General features: G+C 37.5%; 1 protein-coding gene across 1 annotated transcript in view; it reads right to left on the bottom strand.

Moving 5' to 3' along the window:
- The window catches only part of LOC308700339 (teneurin-2-like), a 100,351-nt gene extending 95,689 nt beyond the window's left edge, over nt 1-4,662 (bottom strand). Inside the window, exons 1-2 of the mRNA XM_081381934.1 lie at nt 4,546-4,662; nt 3,231-3,403 (exon numbers count right to left, since the gene is read on the bottom strand). The gene's annotated coding sequence lies outside the window, so the exon portion shown is untranslated. The remainder of the gene's footprint in view (nt 1-3,230; nt 3,404-4,545) is intronic.
- Nucleotides 4,663-23,423: the final 18,761 nt, after the last annotated feature.

Here is a 23,423-nt window from a genome sequence, read left to right on the forward strand (position 1 = left end):
AACTTAACTAAAGGTATACCATTTCTAGGCGTGTTCCCCGAACCATACCTTAGGAAGCTGCTTAAGATATACCTTCTTACGTGCGATGTTACCAGGTGCTGTCTGTGGCGATGCTGCTGAATTGGTTGATAGAGATGGCTCGAAAATCAATTATTCACTCATGCAGGGGTTGCTTCTCTGCGGTAATGTGAGAAAGCTGTGTTCTTTATAAAAGAAGCACTTCAGAAATAGTTTAAATTGCATTTATTAGGACTCATGGGATATTATAAAAAATAAACCAAACTATAATAGCCTAGCCTACATATTTAAAAAATGTATCATGTATTGCTGCCATAATAACCATCTCAAATTTTTTCGTGCTTTCTTCTCTTTCCCATTTTTGTTCGCTGAGGTGGAGCTGCGATGAAATATTGTTCTTGTAAATTCTTTCCAGCATTTCAGTAATAAAAGTTTATATCTTACGTACGGTGTTCGGCAGTGATCAAAAAGGATTTAAACAGTGAATTTTGAATCTCTTCTTGTAAACTCAGAGATGTGGATTTAGACAGCAATTAAATTACCACACGACCTGTTTGTCAAAAAACAGTAGGCTAATTTAGCCAGGGATTTTTATGCGGGTTGGGTGAGAAAAAACACTGACATTATGGATTCGGAAGGCAATAAAATCACAGACTTACCCCTGTAAATGTTTAAAATACCAGGCGAGCACATGAGAAACAATATTAGCATCCGAATAGGACTTAACTGACAGTAGCCTATGCTTTCACTGGCCTTAGAAAGCGCTCCGCAACTATTCGCTTTTGAGCGTTTGAGCAAACTCCCCACCACAATCATTCCCTTTAAATAGACTATTAAGCCTTTAATGGTTTGCCAGCTGATGTACCTTTGGATAATATAATTAAAAATCTAACAACAATTAGTATAATGACAATTTTATTCTTTGCATGAAAACACTTGAATTAGCCTAATTGAACACTGTCTGGGTGTATTAAAACATCTGGATTATATTCGTATTGATTTGCAACAGTGATAAGGTAAAGCTAAGAGTGGTCCAGACCAACCGTCCGAACGTATGACTTACAGAAGGTATACTTAACTAAGAACATTTTGGGAAACACAAATTAATGATAAGGTACAGCTTAAGGTGTAACTTAAGCACGACGTAGCGTTAAGAAGGTTTCGGGAAACGCGGCCCTGATTTCCCTGGGAAACCCATGACATTGACTTGCTAGTGCCATGCTTGACTATGTGATCTTACAGAAATGCTTTGCAGTTGAACCAGAGTTAAATTACTACATTAAAATGGTAAGATTACATAAAAGGGTACATTAATGGTAAGATTATAAAAAGGTGGCATTTCCTAGAACACCAGATTAAAACAATGCCTATACAACCTTTTGCCTATAGACTACAATTATTAAAGGCATACTGTACCCCAATATTCTGTCATCACTTTCACTATTCCTTTAATGCCATACAGTAGGTGAAGTCAGTAAAAAGGGAAAGTCACTTCATTCAAAGGTGGAAGAAGTGATTACATTTTGATAAAAGGATATGAAGACAAATAAAAACAATACTAGGAATGTGTATTAAGAAAGAAAACAGGTTAAATTTTGATTTTATATTGACTTTAAAACTGCCTAGCTCAAAGTTCAGACTGCATGCAAGAGCAAATTATGTATGGGAGTGTGGGAACAGCCTCCAATACTGTGCATTCAGAATGGAGCTGGCCATGGAACTTCCTGCTCTGTCCAACAGAGGGCAGGGTTACAGATCAGCTAGAACACATCCTGGTTCCAATCTTGCCTGCTTCCTGTCACCGAGTTACACACAAGCACACACACACTCCAGCCGAAGTGGCTATATTTGCAACGCCTCTATATTTAGAGCCGTTTGACCCTTCCAGATTGGACAAAGAGCCAATCTACTCCAATGACTCTCTCTTCTGCCCTCTCTGTGCTCACAGTACTGTAGGGAGGGACTGGATCCTGTACATATAATAAGCAATCTGGCCGCACACAAACACCCACCCATAGCAAGAGCTCTAATGAAGAGAGCAGTTTTGGAAGGCCACACTGCTAGAAGTGCAGACAGCTGGATGCATTCATCTGTGCTCAGTTCATATCAGACTCCCCTCATATTGTGTTCAAATTACAGAGAACTTATCAAACAGACTTTTATCAGTGTCCACTCTTCATTAGAGCTATTGCAATCACTGTTAAGTGTCATGAGAGACGAAGCCTGTAACAAATCAATGGTGCAATACCAGTTAAGCTCAATCAACAACAGTGAAAACTTACAGTCAGTGAACGGGGGCAATCTGTTAACATTAAAATACTTTTAGTCTAGCCACAATGTGTAAAAGTGTGTTAGCAAGATTTTAGTGTGGAAAAGAAAAAAAAGAATGAAACCGCAATGCCCCAAACCCTAAAATCATGGTTCTCCACCTTTTTGACTCGCAGGCCCCACATTGTTGGTGGTTGAGGAGATTCCCCCTTCCATGTAAAGCGCTTTGAGTACCCAGAAAAGCGCTATATAAATGTAACAAATTATTATTAATTATTATTGTCCAAGACAATTTTCAATGGACCCTCAAATAAAATGTAATATTTCCTGCAGTATCTTCTGCATATATTATGACAAAGCTGCTTGTTTCAAACTTTTTTTTTTTTTACAGAAAGGAGTCATATATTAAATTAATTAACCACAATTGTTTCTGTGATTTCATGTTCTTTAAACAACAAAATAACAGTTGAAAGTTAAAATTAAAGAAATTTGACACATTTTACAGTTATTAAATAATAATGTTAAGTCATTCTGTGACCCCCTTTTTGAGAACCACAGCCCATTTTTTTATTATTAATTCAATTTTATAAAGCTTCACATTTCTGCTTTTAAATCTTTCAAATATTGGCACAATTTACTTCCATTGTAAGCACTCATCGTAACCTTGATTTGTGCTTTATTGCAAAAAAAAAAAGAAAGAAAGAAAAAGAAAAAATTAATCAAATGAGGGACTAGTGAAAATGACTTTTTTGTGATAATAAAAATATGCCACAAATGTTGCCGACTGAGCTTAACTTGTATTGAATGCAGAATATGTATTTAAATGGGCCAGAGAGTAAAAAAAGATTCAATGCCAAACTATTGAATTTCCAGAAGAAACAGATTCAGGCAGAAGAAAATGCACTAAAGAGGAAGAATTTCCACGTGTAATCACTTCTCCTGACCTCAGTAGAATAGCACCTGTCTTCCCTGAGCTGTGATGCGGAGCAGCGACTGGTGTGCGGAGCAGCAGATATGGACGATGTTGGCGTCCAGTCTGAGGCTCTGTAATCAATGCAGACAGAGCCTTCCTGCAGTATTAAAGGCTATTCAGCCTAAAGGCTTCCAACCTGCTGAGCTGAAAAAGAGCACAGCACTTACACCTCTCAGCTTAAATATACAAAACGCATGCTGCACTCAAACACACGCATATAACCTTCCACCTGACGGCTCCAGCGACCGTGCCATCCGTCATTTTCAACAGACGTGGATGCACACACTTACTCACACGCGTGTACACATGCTTACTGTACACGTAACTTATTTCTGAAAGAAATTTGACAAGTATTGCAGCCAGGCCTATGTAGACTAAATACTCCAAGGCAGTCACGTGTTAAAGTAAACAGCCTTTAATGAACTGGGCTAAATCATTAAACAGTTAAAGGCGGGCATAGGCCTACACTGTGCGATGTCTGTGCGATTTCAGCAAGGTATTTACTCACACTGAACGAGTAGATCGCATGCGATGTAAAGCCAAAGCTCAGGATTTATGTGCTCACACTATACGTCGAGCGATGACTTCACTGCTCACACTATACGTGTGAAATATGCGCGAACCAGCGCGATAAACCCTCGTGCTGGGTTGCGCCTGTAGACGATATCATGTATCCAGAGATATTGTCAAAACAAGCATAAGCTATCAATATCAAGATGATTTAGCATTTCCAATTTATGTATTCAATTATTATTATTAGGGAAGGCTACTTTTATTATTAAATTGATAGGCTATTATAATTAAATTGCCACGCAATAATTTCATAGTGCATCACCGCATAACCAACGCGCGGTGAGGAAAATATTACATAGAAGCTTACTCCTCCTCATTGAAAATTGTCTAAAACATTTAGGTCGATTACAATGAATTATAGGCATATTTAACAGTCTATAATATGTCCGAACACTGCAATAATTCATCAATGAAAATTAAAACCAGCTTTATTTCAAAAACATTGTTTAACAAATTCATAAAAGAGGCAAAGTGTACATCGCAGGTGGCTTGGAAGACGTGGGTAATGGTTAATCCATTTTGCAACACGAACTGGAGGTAAGCAACAGTAATTTGTAGCTAGTTTGAACTACATAACTTAAAGATCTCCATCTTTTTGTTTTTTGAAACTTGTTTTCGCGCAGGCGAGTATATAGTTAGAATTACTTTTTTAGAACGATTTTTTTTCCCCAGCTGATAAAAGATAAACACATTGATACCCAATCAGAACCCACCTGATTTTAAAGAGCTTGAGGATTTAAAGTAAAAGACAGCATAACTGCAGTGTGTCACGGGTCAGTGTGTGTCACTGGTTCTTCTCTGTTGTCATGGTCCTGTCATTTTCTGCAGCTTGTGAATTGAGCAATCTGTGCTGCCTGGTAGCACTGTGTGCACAATCACAAGCTGATCTCCTCCACCTGTTGTTAATTTCCCTTACTCTTTATATTTCCAGCTGTGTCTACCTCTTGTTGTCAGTTGCTCACTATCTTTGCTGTGTGTCTGTCTCATGTTCTGTGCTCACTTTCATGTGTGTTACTTCAGTTACTTACCTGTATGTTATTTGTGCTCAGGAACCTAAGACGAGGAGTCTGTAGCAGCACTATCTTGCTTGCTGGACTTGGGGCCCGTCTTTCTGTGGTCATCCTGTGCTAATTTCCTCTCGAGGGTCTCCTCTGTCTGTGTGCGGAGCGCACGGGAACCACCATACTGTGAATCGTTTATTTTTGCATTTATTTTGTGTTACAAAGTTTACTGATCAACTTTTCACGTTTGTCACCGCTATTGAGTCCTCCATTTATCTGAGTTACCTGACACAGTCCACACTTACGATCAACAGAACGTTATTGTGCATTTATGCGAATGCTAACATAACTTTGTTAATGTTAATCTAACTTAGTTATTGTCCTAACTAAGTTTGAATACTTGTTCTAAGTCTGTAAGAATGGGAAAGCACATACCATAGCTATAACAATAATGACACAAAGGAACGATATCACTGAAATCACTTTTATAAAGATTTTTTTTAAACTACGATAAAAACTCTGACAGCCAATCAGAATCCTTCTGACTTTTAAGGTCTGGTGTATTTAAAGGTCCCGTATTATGCCCCTTTTCACAAGATGTAAAATAAGTCTCTGATGTCCCCAGAGTGTGTATGTGAAGTTTTAGCTCAAAATACCCAACAGATCATTTTTTACAGCATGTTTAAATTGTCATTTTTTGGGGCTCAGAAAAACGCGCTGTTTGAGTGTGTGCCCTTTAAATGCAAATGAGCTGCTGCTGGATGACCCAGGGGGGCGGAGCTTCATGAGCTCGCGCTCAGTCTCTCAGGACAATTTCATCTCACGGAATGATGATAATATCAGAAACTCTCAGTAACGGCGTTCATTTCGAGTCGGACAATAATGCCTACAGAGTCAGAGTGCTGTATAGAGATGGAACAGGTATAGTTTAGTAGTTTAATTACGGTTATTATAACGTATTTGTCATCTGCTTGTATGTATCCATTATTTATTAATAGCCTACAAGTCTGCTGTTTCGGACCAGGTCCGAATGATGATCAAACATATACTGATGAGTTTAATAAAGTTTATTGTACATCACACAAAAGATGAAGCGTCAGTTTTACTTCAGAAAATCACCGTAAGAGTGCGCAAGTACATAAACGAATTTCGGTAGAGTTGAGGGAGCATTCCTGTGGGAGAAGGTTAGTCAAAAAACTGTTCTACTGACGTCATTAAAGAAGGAAGTAGAGGGATGTAGTCCAAACGGGCCGTTCGATGTAGGCGACTTCTGTTAAATAAAATATCTCACTTGGCATTGAACTTTGAGCTTCACTGTTAGAAAAATCTGTAGAAATTACAGTATTACTGGCAGCTACTTGCCAGTAACTTACTGTAGATTTAAATTGATGTTATTTACTGGCAACAATTTGTTCAAAATTAAATGAACATTAAACATTAACAAGTCTTTATCTTTACAGAATAAAACTAAAATAACATCCTCATGCAAAGCATTCTGGGAACCAAAATCTGAAGGAAAAAAAACAGAAAAAGGTTGATGAAGATTTCTGGTTCCCAGAATGCTTTGCATTAGATTGTTATTTTATAATTTTATTCTTTAAAGACAAAGACTTGTTAATGTTTAATGTTCATTTAACTTTGAACAAACTGTTGCCAGTAAATAAAATAAATTTAAATCTACAGTAAGTTACTGGCAAACAGCTGCAAAACTACAGCAAATTTTTTACAGTGTTTATAATTTTACAGATATTATTTATATTCTAACAACAACATTACACACTAACTAAAGTTTGAAACATGGGATCACGAAGAACGGGACCTTTAAAGCTGCAAATGGCATTGCGCTTATAATAAACAAATTGTTATCGTCCTTGGTGTGGACACCAATACAGAAGTGCGGGACTTGCTACTGCCAATACATGACACGCTGCTGTGAGCAAGAAAGACATGCTGCTTCTGTACAATATAGCGTACATGAATTACCTGTAGCAGATCAATAAATGTGGAGCTGGGGAGAGGTGGAGGGTTTCTGAAAGAGTGCATGACTGCTAAGGCAAATACTAACCAAGTATTTGAAGGTTGAGCATGTGAGGTCATTGGCTACTGACACAGTAGAACCAATCAGCTGTGACCTATAGAGAATGATTTGACTGCAAGCGTTTGAGTTAAAGACCAATGTAGAGTTTAATTAATATTAATAACTAATGAGTTTTACACTCAGAAATGAATCAGTGCTGAATTTACTTAAACTGGACAATTACTTTCTTCTAGAGCTGCTGTACAGCCAAAACAATCTTTGTTGAATTCATTTTCTGTTATTACTGTAAAGCTGCTTTGAGACAATCTGTATTGTAAAAAGCACTATATAAATAAAGTTGACTTGACATTACAGAGCTTTGTATTTATCTTTCATAGTGTGAACGGGATGTGGGTCCAATAAAATTAATGTTAAATGTAACTTTTTATATAATACATGGACATGTAAAGAGGAAAGTAGTTTCTCATTAAAGCAACATGCATAATCAGAACAGAAATACTCATAGCAGAACAGTAAATACTACAATTTTCTTCTCTTCTCCCAGGATTTAATTTTCACACACGCACACACACACACACACACACACACACACACACACACACACACACACACACACACACACACACACACACACACACAGACACACACACACACACACACACACACACACACACACACACACACACACACACACACACACACACACACACACACACACACACACACACACACACACACACACACACACAAACACACACACACACACACACACACGCTCAAAATGCTCAAAAACAAAGAAATATTACAAAATAACAATTTTGTAATTACACAAATCAAGCTGAGAACTACAAATCCACTGTTCAGTTTGTTCATTCTAAATATTTTCAAGCAGTCACAAAAAAACTGATTAGGTACACAATTAAATTATGTTGTGACAAATATTTAATTGCATTATAGTGGAAGATTTACCAGTATCTAGAAACCAGTAATTATTTTTGAAACACTCTTAAAAGAATGTAATGAACTTTTATTTTCCCCGATCTCTTACATCATACCTCATTACAGTTGCTATAGGGAAAGAGAGTTTTTGTGGTGCCATCAGCCAGTCAGTTTTGTCATGCAGTTCCAGAGTGCACTGTAAAATGTAATTAGTTGACTTGAAAAAGTATGCAAACTCATTGCCTTAAAAAAATTAAGCAAAGTAATCTTAGGATTGGTGAGTTAGAAAAGTGTGTTTATTTTAAGTGTGTAGTAATAAATCAGGTAGTACCACTAGCACATTTTTTTGTTCATGTAACTTAATAGCAATGCTTAGTGTTAACCTATTTTTTTCATTTTGTGTGGATTGCTTGATATAAATTTAACCCCACTTAGAATTACTAAATACCTACAATTTAACACTTTTAGTTCAGCTCACTCATTGCTCACTCATTTTGCAAGTTCACCTTTAATAATAAAAAAAAAACAATTTCTGAGTTAGGTTTACTTTATTAATTATAGCAGCACTGTCCTTGTACAGCATAATATTTCAAATTTCTTAAAAGTTTCCATAATCATTTTTTTTAGTTTTTAGACACATTGACATCAAGAATCAGCCTGTGAATCTCAACAATGGTGACAATTATATTTGCTATGTTGCAGTACATTCTGGGTGCAACCAATCAAAACTCATTCATGGCTCCCATCATGCATTGCTATATGAATAAATAATGAGCTTATGATCAGAGGTGATCTGTTTGTCACCATTGCTGAGATTCATACACTAATTCTTGATGTCTGTGTGTACCTACATAAAAAAAAGAGTTTTTTTTATTATTATTTATTTGATTATTTGGATTTCATTGAAATGGCTAAAAATAATATGCTGTACCAGGACAGTGCTGCTATAATTAATAAAGTAAACCTAACTCAGCAATTGGGCTCTATATGAGTTCAGTGAATCAGGTCAAATGATTGTGAAATACAGATTATGTTAAAACACAACCAACAGCATCAGATCACCTTTTCTATTTGTTCATCTGGCTGTTGTAACTCAGGTACAGCCAAACAAAATCTAAAATTAATGATATAAGGGTCAAGAGCCCAACTAAAAGAAACACTGATCACCAAAATGGTGGCTTAAAATTACGGTTTTCTCCTTCAGCCAATAGCAGCTATTCAAGGGCGGGTCTTGGCGTGGCCATATATTGCCGTCTAGCATAGAGAGGACAGATCTGCGCATGCCCACAGGTCATAAACTTACTTTTTCTAAATGAATCCAGCTCAAGTAGACTGAGCTGTAGGGCTGGGTACCGAGTTCGATACTTTTTAGGTACCGACCGAATTGCCTCGATACTATCGAGTATCGAAAAATGACTTCTTGTTCGGTACCAGATTTCGATACCTAAGGGGTTAACTCGTCAACGTCAGTGCTCAAACAAATACATATGAAATGCACAACGACACGCCTAAAGTTGCTCAATATGCGACAGATATGATGAAGCCCTTGACAGTGCACGGAGTAAACATAAGAGCAGAAAGTTGGTTCGTCTTCGACTGGTAAATGAAGAGATACCTTGTTGTAGATTGTTGTCACTCTGACTGTGTTTATATTGCAATAATAACCTACAGAGTGTACACTAAGCGGAAGAAGATGACATGACATGAGTGTACACTGCCGTTCAAAAAAATTGTTGGTTAGTCAGAATTGTTTTTCAGTAAGGATGCATTAAAGTGATCAAAAATGACCTTAAAACATGTGTAATGTTACAAAAGATTTCTGTTTCAAATAAATGCTGTTCTTTTGAAAATTGAATTCATCAAAGAAACATGAAAAAATTTATCATAGTTTCCAAAATATTAAGCAGCCCATTGTTTTCATATTTCTGACTGATCATGTGACACTGAAGTAATGATTTTGAAAATTTAGCTTTGACATCACAGGAATAAATTACATTTTGTAATACTATTTCACAATGTTACAAGTTTTACTGTATTTTTGATCAAACAAATTCACCTTTGGTGAGCATGAGCTCTTTATAAAAAAAAATGTTGTTCCTTTGTGCACTGGCTAAGGAGCACGAGTCAAACTGAAAAAATAAAACCAAAGTTTTTCTGAGGTAATGTGTTATGTAATCTTGTTAAAATGGATTTCATAAAATTGGTATCGAAAAAAGTATCGGTCAGGAACCGGTATCGAAATCAAGGTATCGGTATCGGTATTGGTATCGAAATTTTTGGAACGATACCCAGCCCTACTGAGCTGCTATGATTCTTCAACCTCAAAGTACAAGTAACTTACTAAAAGCGAGTGTTAATTGCAGGTAGAAAAAAAATGATTAAGGTCAGTTTACTATTTTTAATTAAATACCATGTTTGCATTTACAGTGTGTTTGATCGGTTTGTTCTGAAGATATGTTTTGGTTTGTTGTTTTGGTGTATGCTCAAACCTACTCTCACATAGCTAATGAAAACTGCTATGGAGTCCAGACCTTCTGCCATCAGTCTGAAGGTCTGGACTCCATAGCAGTTTTCATTGGCCAAGGACCGCCCAGAGGCCATCTGACTGACATGTAGCAACCAATCATGTTATTTGTGTTCCGCATCTTGTTTAGGGACGTGAAAATTCAACGTCGATGTCCCTACAATAACAGACTGGTGAGTAAAACTCTTGGACATATTTTAAAGAGTCTATGAACTTTATATACAGTACTTCACATACTTTTGAAAATCCAGCGTTTAGTTGATCCGTTAAGTGCTCATTGTCACAGTTGTAAACACAACGGCTTGCTTCTTCCATAAGGAGGTTTGGCGGCATGGCATATTTTTTTCCAGACGGACCGTAAAAGAAAGCGTCACACACGTCTCCCGGAAATAGAATTCAACCAATCAGTTGTCGACTTTGAAACTCCTGAAGTGTTTCCAATTTTGTGTACCATATTCATCAGACGTTCAGCCAACGGCTGAGACTAGCTCAACCTCTGATGTCAAGAAAAAAGTCAAGAAGATAATTAATTCTTATTCCGGTGTACGTAGTAGCCTCATCCTAGACAGGGTCATAACAGCCTGTAATAATTTGTGGCACCATTCCACAGCGACACAGCCTCACAGCAAATGGCTCCTGCCCTGGTAATGTGATAAAAAAATCACAGACTCCACATACACTAGATTTAGTTGTGAGAATGGGTAGTGACTAGTATCTATGGCTGCTGAGGAAGAGTAGGACAAGGTCAGACAACAAAGGGTGGATCAGCTTTCACAATTCTGTGAGTTCCATCACACTACGTTTACATCACACACATCCCACTATCTCACTGTTCTTTCATCTCTCCATTCATCTCTTGCCCTCTTTCTTCTGGCCCAGGGTGAGAGGAAGTGAATGTGAATGAGCTAAAGGAGGTACGGGATGGGCAGCGAAGGGACCCGTGGGTTGAACACAGCCATTTGTCATCCGGTGAAGGCTTAAGAAAAGACTAGTTAACCTTTCCTGGGAAGCCCCTGGGGAGGCTACCGGCAATGAAAAAACCCAGAAAAAGTATCAACCAAGAAAAATTTTCTCTGGGAAAATAGATGTCTGATGCTCAGAGACCCATACCTTGCAAAACGCTGTGCTAGGCACTTTTGACATCTGGGTCGCCTCTACTCATGAGGAAGGACATAAAGACTGATTGTAGCCGTTGCACTATATGTAGATATGTAGAGATTACAGAAATCTTCTTGCCGACTATAATTGCAAATTTATTGGTGCCATATCAATGTATTTATGCAAACTGTTTTTTATTAGTGTATGGACTTTAGAATGCCATCACATACATATTTGCACTGCACAAAAGTATGAAAGTCTACAACTGCATCCGACAAACCTACTAGAGATGTATTAAACCAGTCTAAACTGGTTTGCTGATTTTAGCTAGTCTCCCAGGCTCGTCTGGCTGGTTTTAGAGGAGTTTTGAGCATTTTGCAGCTGCTCGCCCAAGTAAACACCAGCTTAACCAGTCTGGGAGACCAGCTACTGTACACTGAGACCAGCACACCAAACTTAGGCTGGTTTAAGCTTTTTTTTTTTTTTAACAAGCATTTACACAAGCTTTGATTTTAACAAACACATCAACACTCATTTCGGATGACTTATGCCTACTCATGTAGTCCTGACAGTCTCAGGTACTGGTATACTGACCAGCAGGTCATCATTGAGAAACCAGTTAGTAATAGTGGCCAGCTTTAGTCGTCATTTGCCAAACTTGCCTCCAAGCCTGTCACTCAAGGCAACATTGCCATGGCAACAACTCGAGAAGGCCAATCATGTGCACACAGCAGCGGGAAGCTAGTCATGAACAATTACAAGAGTGACAAAGCCACTGAGTCAAAACAATATGCACATATGACTGGAGGCAGACCATCTTCTGTTGTAAAGCGTCATGTTAGTGAGAAATATCGATACAGACAAACAGCTGGTGATAAGAATAAAGAATTAAGATACACAAGCATTCATAATCATAGCTTTCAAATTTCATAACCAAACATTTCAGCCTCCCTGGAAAATGACTGTCAGACAAATAACTCAACTGACCCATAACATAGATAAAATAAAAGTGCCTAAAGAGGAGTGACAAACAGAAATTCTTGACTTGACATTCCAGTTCACCAAAGTTGGATATGTAATTTTTGCTGTCTTTTATGATTGTTGTTTGTCAAATTGTATAATGTGACCCCAATGAGATTGTAGGTAAAAGCCAAAGTGTGGTAATATGCCACATCAACAGTCTTTTAAAGCTTAACTAAGATTTCAGTCACAATTGCCAGCATTAACTGGGTGTTTTAACTCACCAGTCCAAGTCCGTTCTGACATGTTCATTTACACATGAAATTGAAATGATACCACAAAAAACCACGGAGCTAATGCTGCAGATGTTGTGTCTGGTATATGTGTGAAGGACCCCCTTCCTAAAACATAAAGATGGTTACTGTATATATTTTCAACTTTAAAAAGAGTGTGATAAAAACTAATTTATACTGTGTGAGGAAAAAAGTGAGACATTGCAAAAACTCAAATTAAATAACTGGCTTTTGTACTGTACTAAAGCAATTTTTTAAATTATTCCTTGTAACATATTTCATTTATATGAACACATTAACTTTGACAACTCTAAAAATAATAATTTTGTAAAAAAAAAAATTCCCTCAAATATTTTGCAGATCCCTGAGAGTCCCCAGGTCTCAGTTTCAAAACCCTAACCCATCTGATTGCACTAAGCAATCCAACACTGGCAATTTTTCCTAGACAAAATGGATCTTTTACAATCAGATGGCAAAAATCACAGTGTGCACCGGGCTTAACCCCATGCAAGGACACAATAGCTCACAAATGCTAACAGGCTCATAAAACTTGGAACGAGGTGGATGACGTCTTGCAGATTAAGACATAGATTAATGGATGGCCTTCTGTGACATTAGAGGAGGCAGAATTATGAGTCTGTAATTGAGGATCCTTCAGCAGGAGCAGAAGGACTAGATTATATGAGACCAGAGGGATGGAGCAGCTGGATGAAGCTTCTACCCTTAACAAGTTAAGAGAGAGAGTGAGAGAGGGAGAGAGTCACAGGGGGAATCAACATCTCTATGCAACTATCTTTGGCGGTAGCTTTCAGCTCTTCCCCGTCTCTCTGAATCCATCTCTCTCCTTCACTTCCTTTGTCTTTGTCCCATGAACACAGGTTATAGCACACTTCTATACACATACTAATCTTTAGGGAAGGTGGAGGTTAGACAAGAAACAAAGACAGTTTCGAGACTGAAGAGAGAAAAGAGAAAAAAGACTGAACAAAAAAGCAAACTAGCAAGAAGAGAGAGTATATGTGAGGAGGAAAATATATGATCTAGCTGGAGGTAGAGGACATGGGGTCAGTCAAAATGGCGTCTCATTGAGCACTCACTCTGGTTTCACAAGAGCTCCGAGGTTCGAAGGAAAGCCAGGTCTGTCTGAATCAGGTCATATACTTCTGCTCTTATATATAAATACCATGGTACAGTGATGTAAGAGATAATAACACTATGGTATGTAAATATATACTAAGGAAGTCTGTACTACCTGGAGAAAGATATCCGTTGGCATTCCTAATCATGTCAATGTTTGTTTCTCAGCTGGCGCATGACCTCAAGAAAGTAAAGTTCGAATACTTCTGTCTTTGTTCACAGCCACTCGGTTTTCTAGCCAATCACATAATGCATAAATGTGAGCAATTAAAAAAAAGGTTATAATATAATATAATATAATATAATATAATATAATATAATATAATATAATATAATATAATATAATATAATATAATATAATATAATATAATATAATATAATATAATATAAAAGAAAAATTGCCAGAATACAAAATTACTTTTTACATGGTGTTGTTTTACAAGATTCCATTCACTATTTTTAATAATATGGGATATATTAATAAAAAAAAAATAGTAATGGAAATCTTTGATTTTTGAGTATGAATCAGTATTGAGTTTTTGATGCAAGTAAAATGGATTCACACACCAAAATAAGACAATACAGTAGTAAACTGAACCATGCTAACCAGCCAACCCTGGATTCCTTATAGTCAAGGGTAATGAATAATTACAGTATATACATCATGGTTCATGTTCAGACAGAATGAATGAATGAATGAATGAATGAATGAATGAATGAATGAATGAATGACGACTGTAAACTTTGTTAGTGCAAAGCCATAGGTATGAGGATGACACATGCACACACTTTCATGACGAGACAAATTCTTATTTAAAACTTATTTTGGAAGAAAATCTTGTCTTTGAGATAAGAACAAACCTCCTCCTTTGCTCTTTCATTAACCCATATCCCTTGACTCCTTAATACTGCTCTTAAGTGAAATGAAAGTCACACACACATAAGCAAACAGCATTTCAGCAGCCTGTCACCCACAGGCCCTTCCAGTGAGTGATTAATCACCTCATGCTAATGAGTTATTTACTAATTAGAGTCTGACGTGAGAGGAGACATGGGGAACAGGACCACCACGATGACACGGGTGACGAAGGCACTTAGTGTGGACTCAACCCAACTGTTCACCACTGATTAAGAAAGAGAGATGTGTGTGTGGGTCTGTAAGTGTGTCTGAGTATCCTTTAAAAAACAGTTAGTGCCAAAACTGCTTCATGACACAACAACACATTAGCCAGACAGGCCACTTCTAGTTCTTAGTCACACTTAGAATAGGACTTGTACCGCAACAAAGATGACGCCCATTGAGTGTTTAGCAGGGAATGTCAGCCACACGTTAATGTCTCACTCTGTCAGCCCTCTGAGAAGAGAAGTCTGCCCATTATAGAAACCCAACTGTCAATCAAAGCTGGCCACGCCCCAAGCCAACAGAGAGATCAGTCACAGGCTTTCAGCTACCTGACAGAGGAGCTCCCTCGCTTTCAATCAAAGTGTTAAGCAGAGAAGGCCTCTCATTCCTATGCCCACAATAGCCCTCGCATAGGTGCAAGGCAACAGGTCTGAATCAATCTTCTGCCTTCTATCTCTCCCACACACTCGGCACAAAAGCAGCAGAAGCCACAGAGTGTGTGCAGTGACAAAGCAGCCGCATTCATCAATGTGGCCTTTCAGAGCTCAGCTTTTGATCCGTCGATCCTATAGAGGGGTTCGTATCCAGCGCGGACCTTTACATAATGCTCAATTTCGCCATTAAACGGAAACTGACCTCTGAATGTGGGTGTTTTTATCTAGTGGGTGTGAAATTGAGGCCACTGAGTGTGTGGACCAACAGACCTTATACACAGCAGCGCCATCTTTGATTTTTATCAGGAATGAAAGCGAGGCTGTGAGGGACAGGCATACATCTCTTAAGTGGGTTGTACCATTATTTAATGTGTTTTTGGATTGCTCTGCTGATGAAACACTGCAAAAAATATCTTTCTAAGAAGTTTCAGTAGACAAAAAACTACAGGCAACATGAGCTGTGGAAAATTAAAAGTTATCAGGTCTTTTAATGGCTGTCATGACGTTGCTCTGAATAAGATCTATGAGACACACATAAAGCTTTTTATATGTTGTGTACATCTATATGTATGTCTTTCATGCTTTAATATAAATTTGAAGAAGAACAAGAAGAGAAGAAATCATTTAAAATATGTTTCATCAAAAATAAAATACATGTAAAAAAATAATAAATAAATAATTAAATAAATATCAACTTTGATAAATTAAGACATTTCATAATAAATGAGAAAAAATAATATTAATAAAATAAATACTTTAATAAAATAATAAATTATTTAATTAAAAATAAGACCAATAAAAATAATGTTTTTAAATACAATATTTTAATAAAATAGTTGAAAGAGGTAGAACCAATAATTCCAACTACATGCGAGTAGTAGAAGATAGAAGATATTTTTTGCAGTGTTTCGTCAGCAGAGCAATCCAAAAACACATTAAATAATGGTACAAATAAAAATAATGTTTTTAAATACAATATTTTAATAAAATAGTTGAAAGAGGTAGAACCAATAATTCCAACTACATGCGAGTTTTTCAGGCCAAACTCAAAACCACATTTCCCACATGTAAACCAAGGAACATTTCAGTGAACATGTACTGCTAAGCCACAGCACCATCTATATAAACTTCTGTGGGTGTCCACATTCTTATTTATTTCTGTTTGCATCACCATTGAACATTGACAGCCTGAGGTGTGTCAGGTGAGTGATTTTGGCACGGTGTCTGAGTCAGACATCCAGAGGTCCTGTGGGTGCAGGGCCCGCAGGTGTCTGTCTCTGCCCATCAAAGAGATCTTCACTGGGCCTGAGGCATGGCGAAAGAACAGCTGAACCTCATGGAGAGGTGCCACTCTCCAACTCTCTAGGGCCTGTAGACCCAACCTTGGACACCTGGGACCTGTCAACCCCTGGTCTTCTTCAGACCACACACCCACACATATGCCGTGAGATGCATATCGCTACAGATGTACGTGTGTTTGTGTATATTATCCATATAGTCTGAATATTATGGAGCTGTTGGAATGTGGCTGTTCGTATAGGCTGATCAGATTAGAATAGACAAAGTGTTGGAGTCCAGGGGCCCACCGGATATCAGGTTGTCCTGAATAAAATAACCCAGCAAATTCAATGCGTACTGATCTCTCAGTGTAGTCGTACAACATGTGTGAGCTCTGTTAACAGGCCTGCAGAAGGCTGGAGGACATGAATAAAGACCCTTTGTGTGATTTCAGTCAACGTTCCCCAACGCACAGAGCAAAGCATCAAGCTTTTTATAATAATAATAATAATAATAATTAAAGCTGCAAGCAGCATTTATCGGGGTTCAAGCTATAAGGTATATAGCCTATGTCTGCTATATTTGCTTCTTATTTATTAAATACATGCAATCCGTTGATGAAAAATTTATTAAAATTAAGATACAATTTATACAAAACGAAATTCACTTTAAAGAAAGGCTTTCTACAAAACAAAACTTAATGAAATGGTCAAAATCATGTCTAACCCACTCCAAGTCTCCCAATATACTGCACATCCTATCTTACTCGTGCTGTTCACTTTTCATAAATCAACATAGATGGAAAAAAATAACATTATAATATTTTTACAAATATGAAACTAAATGAGCTTATTTAATGGCTACAACACATATAGTAGGCCTACAGACACTCTATTTGTACAAATTGCTGCACGTTCATTTACTGCTTCTGAATTTTGCACACATATGTTGAAAGGCATTTGTTTGTGCATAGTAAAACATATCTGCAACATTTATCAAGTTCACGGATAATTGTGCATGCATTTATTAATTATTATCATAATGAATAATGCAACAAGGACAAATCATGTAAACTGCCTTGTTTGTTTATTCAGAATGAAATGGATCGCAAATGGATCTGAAAGAAGAAACGTAAAAAATAAATAAAATAAAATAAAAAATAAAACGTGAAAAATAATGAACACAGAAAATGAACAAGAATGAACTTTGGATGGCCTAGGAGGAGTAGCCCTAGTAGGCTACAACTCTAATTTAATTCAACAAGGTTTTAGAATATAGAATATTTTTTAAACAAAATAAATATTTTTAAAGATTATTATCCCGAGTGGAGGAGGCGCTGAGCATGACACGTGATGTGTTGCATTACAAGTGCTGGATCAAGGGCCCGGCCCGGGTCGGGTCAAATTCGGGCTCGGGCAGAGAATCTAAGCTCTGATTTATCTGATCCTGTCCATAAGCTTTGATCCATGTACGGCTTTTCAGAATGTCACCAAGTACAAATATTTATGTAATTGTTCAGCCTGAAAACTCTAGCTAGCTAGCTGGGAACAATGAAAAAGGTCCAGAGCAGCAAATGCAGTGAATGAAGTTCATGTTCTCATGATTTATTTTTATGAATAAAAATGTTTCAAAACATCCGCCCCTCTGTTTTTTTTTCACAAATCGCACCCTGCTTGAACCCCTAATAATAATAATAATGTATAATAAAGTTGGAGAACTATGAAAAACAAGCATTTTATGACGTAAAAACTCACTTTCCTTGTCCCACCTCCTGCTGTGCATCTGTGTACTTCCTCCACACATGCACACGTCATCTGCAGGAGTATAAGAATAAACATGCTCAACCTTTAGATTACAACTCTTTTTTTCATAGACCAATTCATACGTACACGCACACCGAACAACACGCATCTTTTCATCTCAAAGCCAAGTGCCTGTGCGCCATAAAGAGTGCTGTGAAGGCTTTCTTTCAGAGCAAAGATCTCAGCCCTTTGGACCCTCACATGTTAATTACATAGAAATGAACCAGGTTGGTTGCCAAGTGTAACATTTATCCTATTTTCTGAAAGTCACAGAAAAGCTTTCAAAATAAAAACAACTTCTCAGGCTCCTTTTTCATTTCTCCTGAATATTCTTGTGAAGAATGGAAAAAAGTTAACGATAATTTACAAATAATGCAAGATGAAGAATGTAAAAGACTACATCAAGATGTTTAATAAAGCAAAAAGAGGCAGAGTGTAACACTGATTTAAGTTTTTTTTTTAATGCAGCTATAAAGACTATGCGCAGTAACAGAAATAAATTGATGCCGATCACAGGTGTGTGTGTGTGTGTGTGTATGAGTGTGTGTGCGTGTGTGTGTGTGTGTGTGTGTGTGTGTGTGTGTGTGTGTGTGTGTGTGTGTGTGTGTGTGTGTGTGTGTGTGGTTTAGGTATTCCCTACATTATTCCCAAAATTGCAATAACCGAAATCCTTGTCCTTGCGGGGACATTTTTTGGTCTTCATGAGGAAAACTGCTTATAAAACATATTATGGGGTATTATTTAGGGGTATGGTGTAAAAAACATTACGTCAAAAGAAAGTCCCCATAAAGCATGAAAATTCGATGTGTGTATGTGTGTAACAGCTATGTGTAAGGCTACAGCCAAAGACATTTTAAAAGACAGTTCAGTCATCTTTCTATGAAAATGTAAGATCGTAAGTCTCTTCATCATTAACATAATGTGCTTCAACATGCCTTCATCTGAGTGACTGAAATAACATCATTAACGATATGCTGAAAAATGTACTATTAGTCACACACACGTTCATGCACCTTTGCTAAAAGTCACGTCAGATCTACTTAACAAAATGGCAGGGACACGTATAGAAGCACATGCACCCATGCATGCACACACACAAAGGCAAAATGAATGATATAAAGCAGGTCTACAGTGACAACTAGCCTCTGCAGGTTTACGTGTGTCATCATGGTTGCTGGAGTGTATCATATCTCTATGCAGACAGGCCTATTATAGCCAGCATATTTACACCTATGTGCCAGCATAGCAGCATGCGATAAACAGAGTGATGAGTGCTGTGTTGATCAGTCAGTGGTGGGGTGATAATGAAATCTGAAGTATGAGCAAATCTACTAATCAGAAATGTCAGCTATCAGTGGCTCTTCATCACTACACAAAAACACACAAACAAGCAGATTCTCAACATATTATCTCCTTTAATGTATATATATATAGAGAGAGATACTTTTAACCCCTTTTATTTAGAATAATTAAGGGTTTAAAAAAAATATATAAACAAAATACATTTTCAATCAATTAAAGGTCCCGTTCTATGCCCCTTTTCACAAGATGTAAAATAAGTCTCTGATGTCCCCAGAGTGTGTATGTGAAGTTTGAGCTCAAAATACCCAACAGATCATTTTTTACAGCATGTTTAAATTGACATTTTTTGGGGCTCAGAAAAAAGCACTGTTTTAGTGTGTGCCCTTTAAATGCAAATGAGGTGCTGCTGGACGACACAGGGGGCGGAGCTTCATGAGCTCGTGCTCAGTCTGTCAGGAAAAATTCATCTCACGGAATGATGATAATATCAGAAACTCTCAGTAACGGCGTTCATTTCGAGTCGGACAATAATGCCTACAGAGTCAGATTGCTGTATAGAGATGAAACAGGTATGGTTTAGTAGTTTAATTACGGTTATTATAACGTATTTGTCATCTGCTTGTAGGCTATGTATCCATTATTTATTAATAGCCTACAAGTCTGCTGTCTGAATGATGATCAAACATGTACTGATGAGTTTAATAAAGTTTATTGTACATCACACAAAAGATGAAGCGTCAGTTTTACTTCAGAAAATCACCGTAAGAGCTGAGTAAACACAGTAGGCTAAGTTATAAGAAGTGCGCAAGTAGCCAGTAGAGTTGAGGGAGCATTCCTGTGGGCGGAGGTTAGTCAAGAAACGGTTCTGGTGATGTCACTAATGCAGGATGTAGAGGGGTGTAGTCCAATCGAGCCGTTTTTTGTAGTCAACTTCTGTTAAATAAAATATCTCACTTGGCATTGAACTTTGAGCTTTATAATTTTACAGATATTATTTATGCTCTAACAGCAACATTATACACTAACTAAAGTTTGAAACATGGAATCGCATGCAACGGGACCTTTAAAGCGGGGCTCAGTAGTTTCGGGATTTCTTCACTGTATTCTCGCTTTTTGCTCGCATGTTTCTCTCTAGAGCTCCCCCCAGAGCTTCGGAATAGATATTTGACAACACTGTTGTAAAAACTCGTTGGCGATTCTCAGACACCAGAGGCTAGTAGATCAACGACATCAAAGCAGATTGGACATTCTTTAAAACGTCTTCTTCATTCGGGTTCGATCAGCCTGAGGAAGCGCAATAATGACAGCATTTTAGCAGATTTCTTTTGGCCGTAAAGCAATTCTTTACATCGCAAGACCTGATATCACGCGATACTTCCTGGCGCGACGGTGGGCGGCCCGCCGGCTCAAAGTTGCAAGTGCGGATTTCCGCTCACGGGCACCAGGGGGGTGCGAAACGACCACCATTTAACCCGAAATAAGTAATATAACCATTCCAATGACTCCGAAGCTGTCCAGTTAAGGTAAAAGTTACTTAGATCACCTTTAAACAGAAGACAAACATTTTACCAATTAAAAACTAAACTTCGGTACTCACTCACAGTCACCAGTGCCTCTCTCACACCCCATCTCCATTCAAACAAAGCAACATTATCAGTGTGTTTGTAATATGTATACTCAATGGTCACTCGAGATTCTATTAAAGACCTAAACATAGCTATCATATCAACTTCTTTTCCTGCACTTTTACATGGGTGGGATTTCAAAATGGCTAACTTAGCTTGGCCAATTAAAAAATTGGCAAGAGCACATTGTTGCCATGACCTTCTATATTTATATCCTAATATAAACAAGGTATTGTTATATGAAAACCCAAATTTTGTGATCAACTTTTCAAGCATTCCAAATAAAGGACCAAATCTTGAACATTCAAAAAACATATGAAAAACAGTATCATGAGCATTACAGAATGGACATAATAGAACCATCTTATTAAATTTTGAAACCAAGCTATTTGAGGCAATAGCACAATGGAGTACTCTCCACTGAAGATCTCCACATCGCTTAGAGATAGGAGGTGTATACAATACTCTCCATGATGGATGTACTTCTTCACATATAGAGATCTTAGCCCTCCATTTAGTATCTGTTTTTCTTGCAAATGTCCAACATGCACAGATTTAACACAAATATAATACAGATTTTTCTTAGCCACATTATGAAAAACCAAATCCCCATATCCCTTAAACAATGTAGTCTGGTTTGCGTTACCCCCAAGTCCTCCATATTTAGGGATCACCTTCAGCTGTTCTGAGGTGTAAAACCATTTACCAGGGCTGAGTTTATAAAGTACATTAATGCAGGGGGGAAAGTATCCCTAATACACTTGATTATCCTATCCACAGTTCTCAGAGATTTTAAGTAATAAGTGATAACACAGTTCGCCACGGACATTGTGTCAAATCAATTAAATCCATTGCTTTACTAACCCCAGCATTTAAACAAATTAGATGGTAGTTTTATAAGGGGATTTAAAAAAAGGTTCTGAAACCCCATAGTGCACATCTTCTGTTCTTGAAAAGTTTAAATATTTCCATGATTTAATTACTGACATCTGAAAATTAGGGAAGAAACAGTGTGCCTTCTCCTCAAAGGGCTTTTCCATTAAAAACAACTGTTTATCAAGGCCTATCCCACCAAAATCTGTTAGTATAGACAACCCAAATGTAACCCATTGTAAAGGCCACAGGAAGGTAAAGTATACCAGGAATAAACCAATGCTGACCGTTCCCCAAAAAAAATCCACAAAAGCTTTTTGAAATAAGCAATTCCTTAGAAGGATTTAAAGTTTTAGATAGAATTTTAAAATCAACACATATCAGTGTTTTTAAGGAACCCAAGATCTCCTTTTTTTGGAATCAACGTTATGACTGCCCTCCGACAACTCAGTGGAAGTTTCCCTCGGTTAAAACTTTCCAGAAAGACTGCATACAAGTCCTTTCCACTCAATTTCCAGCAGGCATGATAAAATTCCGCTGAAAGACCTTCCAAACCAGGCGGTTCAGCTCCTGGACGGCAAGAGAAAGTTCAGTGAATGATATAGGGTTTTCAAGGATATCTTCCTCTGATAACTGTGTTAGATAACATAAAAGTTGTTCTGCTGCTGATCTGTCACATGGTTCAGCACAGTAGAGGTCCTCATAATAGGAAAGTGCCCCATGGTTACTTTGTCTCAGAATGTCTTCTTCAAGTGATCTCATTTTTTCTTTGAGAGTTCTGGTGTAAACTTAAAACAACTTAATATGCACTTTGCCTATGTCCCACCACTGACTTACAGTAATAAAGGAAAACTACATCTCTCCTCTCTCCAGGATTGCCAAAAAAGGCCAAAAGAGTGACCAAAAGAGTGATCCTGTAATAATCTCTTGTTAAAGTGCCAGTGTGAATTTTAGAAGACAGGACAGAAACAGCTACGGAGATATAATGGCGGTCAGATAGAAAAGATGGTACTATTACGCTGTTATAAAACCTACCACTATTACTCTTAGCAACGTAAAATCGGTCAAGTCACGCTCCAGACAAAGAATTTGTCCAACCATAATATCTGCTCTTAAAAGTCGACCAGGTATTATCTCAAACATAACACATAGAGAAAAAAGTAT

The sequence above is a fragment of the Scardinius erythrophthalmus genome, assembly GCF_964197995.2.
Source record: "Scardinius erythrophthalmus genome assembly, chromosome: 13".
Classification (NCBI taxonomy): domain Eukaryota; kingdom Metazoa; phylum Chordata; class Actinopteri; order Cypriniformes; family Leuciscidae; genus Scardinius; species Scardinius erythrophthalmus.